The sequence below is a fragment of the Pristiophorus japonicus genome, chromosome 19, assembly GCF_044704955.1.
Source record: "Pristiophorus japonicus isolate sPriJap1 chromosome 19, sPriJap1.hap1, whole genome shotgun sequence".
NCBI classification, from domain to species: domain Eukaryota; kingdom Metazoa; phylum Chordata; class Chondrichthyes; family Pristiophoridae; genus Pristiophorus; species Pristiophorus japonicus.
Genome location: NC_091995.1, coordinates 9,637,278 through 9,643,312, shown reverse-complemented (window position 1 = coordinate 9,643,312; position 6,035 = coordinate 9,637,278).

Below are 6,035 nucleotides of genomic sequence, written 5' to 3'. Positions count from 1 at the left end.
TTATACATTTCGATAAGATCACCTCTCATTCATCTGAATTCCAATGAGTAGAGGCCCTACCTATTCAACCTTTCCTCATAAATCAACCCCCTTATCTCTGGAATCAACCTAGAGAACCTTCTCTGAACTGCCTCCAAAGCAAGTATATCCTTTCTTAAATGTGGAAACCAAAACTGTATGCAGTATTCCAGGTGTGGCCTCACCAATACCCTGTATAACTGCAACTTAAATACAGAGACCAAAACAAACTAAACCTGCCTCCGGGTAATGATTGGATCAACCCAGATCCACGTCCTCTTGATCGCACCTCCCTCTCCCCATCACTGCCCCCTCCCTCTCCCCATCACTGCCCCCTCCCCCTCCCCATCACTGCCCCTCCCTCTCCCGATCGCTGCCCCCTCCCTTCCCCATCCCTGCCCCTCCCTCTCCCGATCACGGCCCCCTCCCTCTCCCTCTCCCCATCACTGCCCCTCCCTCTCCCGATCGCTGCCCCCTCCCTCTCACGATCACGGCCCCCTCCCTCTCCCTCTCCCCATCACTGCCCCCTCCCTCTCCCCATCACTGCCCCCTCCCTCTCCCCATCACTGCCCCCTCCCTCTCCCCATCACTGCCCCCTCCCTCTCCCCATCACTGCCCCCTCCCTCTCCCCATCACTGCCCCCTCCCTCTCCCCATCACTGCCCCCTCCCTCTCCCCATCACTGCCCCTCCCTCTCCCCATCACTGCCCCTCCCTCTCCCGATCACTGCCCCCTCCCTCTCCCCATCACTGCCCCTCCCTCTCCCCATCACTGCCCCCTCCCTCTCCCCATCACTGCCCCTCCCTCTCCCCATCACTGCCCCCTCCCTCTCCCCATCACTGCCCCCTCCCTCTCCCCATCACTGCCCCTCCCTCTCCCGATCGCTGCCCCCTCCCTCTCACGATCATGGCCCCCTCCCTCTCCCCATCACTGCCCCTCCTTCTCCCTCTCCCCATCACTGCCCCTCCCTCTCCCCATCACTGCCCCTCCCTCTCCCCATAACTGCCCCTCCCTCTCCCGATCACTGCCCCATCCCTCTCCCGATCCCTGCCCCCTCCCTCTCCCCATCACTGCCCCCTCCCTCTCCCCATCACTGCCCCTCCCTCTCCCCATCACTGCCCCCTCCCTCTCCCCATCACTGCCCCTCCCTCCCCTGATCACTGCCCCTCCCTCTCCCCATCACTGCCCCTCTCCCGATCACTGCCCCATCCCTCTCCCCATCACTGCCCCTCCCTCTCCCCATCACTGCCCCTCCCTCTCCCCATCACTGCCCCTCCCTCTCCCCATCACTGCCCCCTCCCTCTCCCCATCACTGCCCCTCCCTCCCCTGATCACTGCCCCCTCCCTCTCCCCATCACTGCCCCTCCCTCTCCCCATCACTGCCCCCTCCCTCTCCCCATCACTGCCCCTCCCTCCCCTGATCACTGCCCCATCCCTCTCCCCATCACTGCCCCTCCCTCTCCCCATCACTGCCCCTCCCTCTCCCCATCACTGCCCCTCCCTCTCCCCATCACTGCCCCCTCCCTCTCCCCATCACTGCCCCTCCCTCCCCTGATCACTGCCCCCTCCCTCTCCCCATCACTGCCCCTCCCTCTCCCCATCACTGCCCCCTCCCTCTCCCCATCACTGCCCCTCCCTCCCCTGATCACTGCCCCCTCCCTCTCCCCATCACTGCCCCTCCCTCTCCCCATCACTGCCCCTCCCTCCCCTGATCACTGCCCCCTCCCTCTCCCCATCACTGCCCCTCCCTCTCCCCATCACTGCCCCCTCCCTCTCCCCATCACTGCCCCCTCCCTCTCCCCATCACTGCCCCTCCCTCCCCTGATCACTGCCCCCTCCCTCTCCCCATCACTGCCCCTCCCTCTCCCCATCACTGCCCCTCCCTCTCCCCAGCACTGCCCCTCCCTCTCCCCATCACTGCTCCCTCCCTCTCCCGATCACTGCCCCCTCCCTCTCCCCATCACTGCCCCCTCCATCTCCCTGTCACTGCCCCCTCCCTCGCCCCATCACTGCCCCCTCCCTCTTCCTCTCCCCATCACTGCCCCCTCCCTCTCCCTCTCCCCATCACTGCACCCTCCCTCTCCCCATCACTGCCCCCTCCCTCTCCCTCTCCCCATCACTGCCCTCTCCCTCTCCCGATCACTGCCCTCTCCCACTCCCATCACTGCCCCTCCCTCTCCCCATCGCTGCCCCTTCCTCTCCCCATCACTGCCCCCTCCATCTCCCCGTCACTGCCCCCTCCCTCTCCCCATCACTGCCCCCTCCATCTCCCTGTCACTGCCCCCTCCCTCTCCCCATCACTGCCCCCTCCCTCTCCCCATCACTGCCCCTCCCTCCCCTGATCACTGCCCCCTCCCTCTCCCCATCACTGCCCCTCCCTCTCCCCATCACTGCCCCTCCCTCTCCCCAGCACTGCCCCTCCCTCTCCCCATCACTGCTCCCTCCCTCTCCCGATCACTGCCCCCTCCCTCTCCCCATCACTGCCCCCTCCATCTCCCTGTCACTGCCCCCTCCCTCGCCCCATCACTGCCCCCTCCCTCTTCCTCTCCCCATCACTGCCCCCTCCCTCTCCCTCTCCCCATCACTGCACCCTCCCTCTCCCCATCACTGCCCCCTCCCTCTCCCTCTCCCCATCACTGCCCTCTCCCTCTCCCGATCACTGCCCTCTCCCACTCCCATCACTGCCCCTCCCTCTCCCCATCGCTGCCCCTTCCTCTCCCCATCACTGCCCCCTCCATCTCCCCGTCACTGCCCCCTCCCTCTCCCCATCACTGCCCCCTCCATCTCCCTGTCACTGCCCCCTCCCTCTCCCCATCACTGTCCCTCCCTCTCCTGATCGCCGCCCCTTCCCTCTCCCATTCACTGCCACTCCCTCTCTTGATCACGGCCCCCTCACTCTCCCGATCACGGCCCCCTCCCTCTTCCGATTACGGCCCCCTCCCTCTCCCCATCACTACCCCTCCCTCTCCCCATCACTGCCCTTCCCTCTCCCCATCACTGCCCCCTCCATCTCCCTGTCACTGCCCCCTCCCTCTCCCCATTACTGTCCCCTCCCTCTCCCGATCACAGTCCCTCCCTCTCCCGATCACGGCCCCCTCCCTCTCCCCATCACTGTCCCCTCCCTCTCCCGATCACTATCCTTCCCTCTCCCCATCACTGCCCCTCCCTCTCCCGATCACTGTCCCTCCCTCTCCCGATCACGGCCCCCTCCCTCTCCCAATCACTATCCCTCCCTCTCCTGATCACGGCCCCCTCCCTCTCCCCATCACTGTCCCCTCCCTCTCCCGATCACAGTCCCTCCCTCTCCCGATCACGGCCCCCTCCCTCTGCCCATCACGGCCCCTTCCCTCTCCCGATCACTGTCCTTCCCTCCAGATCCCTTCCCCCGACCCCAGGACATACCCGGGAAAGCACAGCATGTTTCGACTGCTCAGCAGTCACATTTCAGTAAAGACTGAGTCCCAATATGATCGGTCATCGAATTGAAAAAGTAGCTCTCTTTGTTTCTCCACAGCTGTCGCCTGACTTACTGAGTGTTTCCAGCATTTTCTGATACTTCAGATTTCCAGCATCAGCAGTATCTTGCTTCGGTATTTGAAACTGGAGTAATTCTGTCCATTGAGTAACATTTCATTGGCCTGCCAGTGTGTGTCAGGAAATGCAATGGGTGGTGAAGTAACCATTATCTTATTGAATGGCGGAGTAGCCTCGAGGGACAAAATGGCCCACTCCTGCTCCTATTTCTAATATAAATAGATGGTCTGCGCCTGAGCCAAATTCCCACCCACATTTGAGTGTCTCACACCACTGTTTAATTTCAATTAAAAATATCAATCATTTCAATCTGTACACCTCTGGTGTGTGATAATATCTGCTATTTAAAGAGAGTTTAGCACTGTAGGAGGAGACTAGATTGAATTCAGTCAGTAAATTACAGCCACTGAGGTATCTGTTAATGCCCCAGATGTGCGCTGATGTGAGGAGCAAATGGTGACAACACCTGGATCTGTAAACATCTGTTTACAGCAGGGTGTGGGATCAGACCCTGGAACAGGTTCATCCGGCCCGCGGACTTACCCTCAGAGGCGGGCTGACTCTGAAACTCGCGCAGACGGGTCCCAGAACAGGCTCAGGAATTGTTCATTCAAGGAACCTCCATCTGGCTCCCTCCCTCCGAGAGTGAGTGAAGCTGGCGGCCCCTGGGGAAGTGTGGCCAATGGCCATGGTGGTAAAGCAGCTGGAGTGACCCGGACAGCGGCAATCCACCTGAGACACGGCGGTGTAGCGCCACCTTCCGCCTGTGGAACAACATTACAGGCAGCAAGGTCTCCGGGTTCCTGCAGCTCACAGCTCACTCAGGTACAGGTCTGGGACAGTGTTTGGGCTGGAGGTTTGGGAGAGCTGTTGGGGGCCATCCACCAATGTTCCACCAATCGCGCGGTCCCGCGCAGGCCAATCCCCGGCTCCTGCCACTGGAAGAGATACTGCGCATGTGCAGCTGCATAGCGGTCGGTCCCGCAACAAAGTTAAAGGTTCGAGTGCGAAAAAAATTAGAGCGAACATTGCATAAATATAAACATTGCATTAACATAAATATTGTATAAACATAAACATTGCATTAACATAAATATTGTATAAACATAAACATTGCATAAACATAAATATTGTATAAATATAAAACTGTATAAACATAAACATTGCATTAACATAAATATTGCATAAACATAAACATTGCATTAATATAAATATTGTATAAACATAAATATTGCATAAACATAAACATCGCATAAACATAAACATTGCATAAGCTTAAACATTGCATAAACATAAATATTGTATAAATTTAAATTTGTATAAACATAAACCTTGTATAAACATAAACATTACATTTACATAAACTTTGCATAAACATAAATATTGTATAAACATAAACATTGCATAAATATAAACATTGCATTAACATAAATATTGTATAAACATAAACATTGCATAAACATAAATATTGTATAAATATAAACCTGTATAAACATAAACATTGCATTAACATAAATATTGCATAAACATAAACATCGCATAAACATAAACATTGCATAAACTTAAACATTGCATAAACAGAAATATTGTATAAATATAAATTTGTATAAACATAAACATCGCATAAACATAAACATTGCATAACCATAAATATTGTATAAATATAAACCTTGTATAAACATAAACATTACATTTCCATAAACTTTGCATAAACATAAATATTGTATAAACATAAACATCGCATAAACATAAACATTGCATAAACATAAATGTTGCATAAACATAAATATTGTATAAATATAAATTTGTATAAACATAAACATCGCATAAACATAAACATTGCATGAACATAAATATTGTATAAATATATACCTTGTATAAACATCAACATTGCATTTACATAAACTTTGCATAAACATAAATATTGTATAAACATAAACATCGCATAAACATAAACATTGCATAAACATAAACTTTGTATAAACATAAACATTGTATAAACATAAACATTGCATAAACATAAACTTTGTATAAAAATAAATATTGCATAAACATAAACTTTGTGTAAACATAAACAGTGCATGAACATAAATATTGCATAAACATAAACTTTGTATAAACATAAACAGTGCATGAACATAAACATTGTATAAACATAAACATTGCATAAACATAAATATTGCATAAAAATAAACTTTGGATAAACATAAATATTGCATAAATATAAACTTTGTATAAACATAAACATTGCATACACATAAACATTGTATAAACATAAACATTGCATAAACATAAATATTATATAAACATAAACATTGCATAAACATAAATATTGTATAAACAAAAACATTGCATAAACATACACTTTGTATAAACATAAACATTGCATAAACATACACTTTGCATGAACATAAACTTTGCATAAACATAAACATTGTATAAACATAAATATTGCATAAACGTAAACATTGCATCAACATAAAC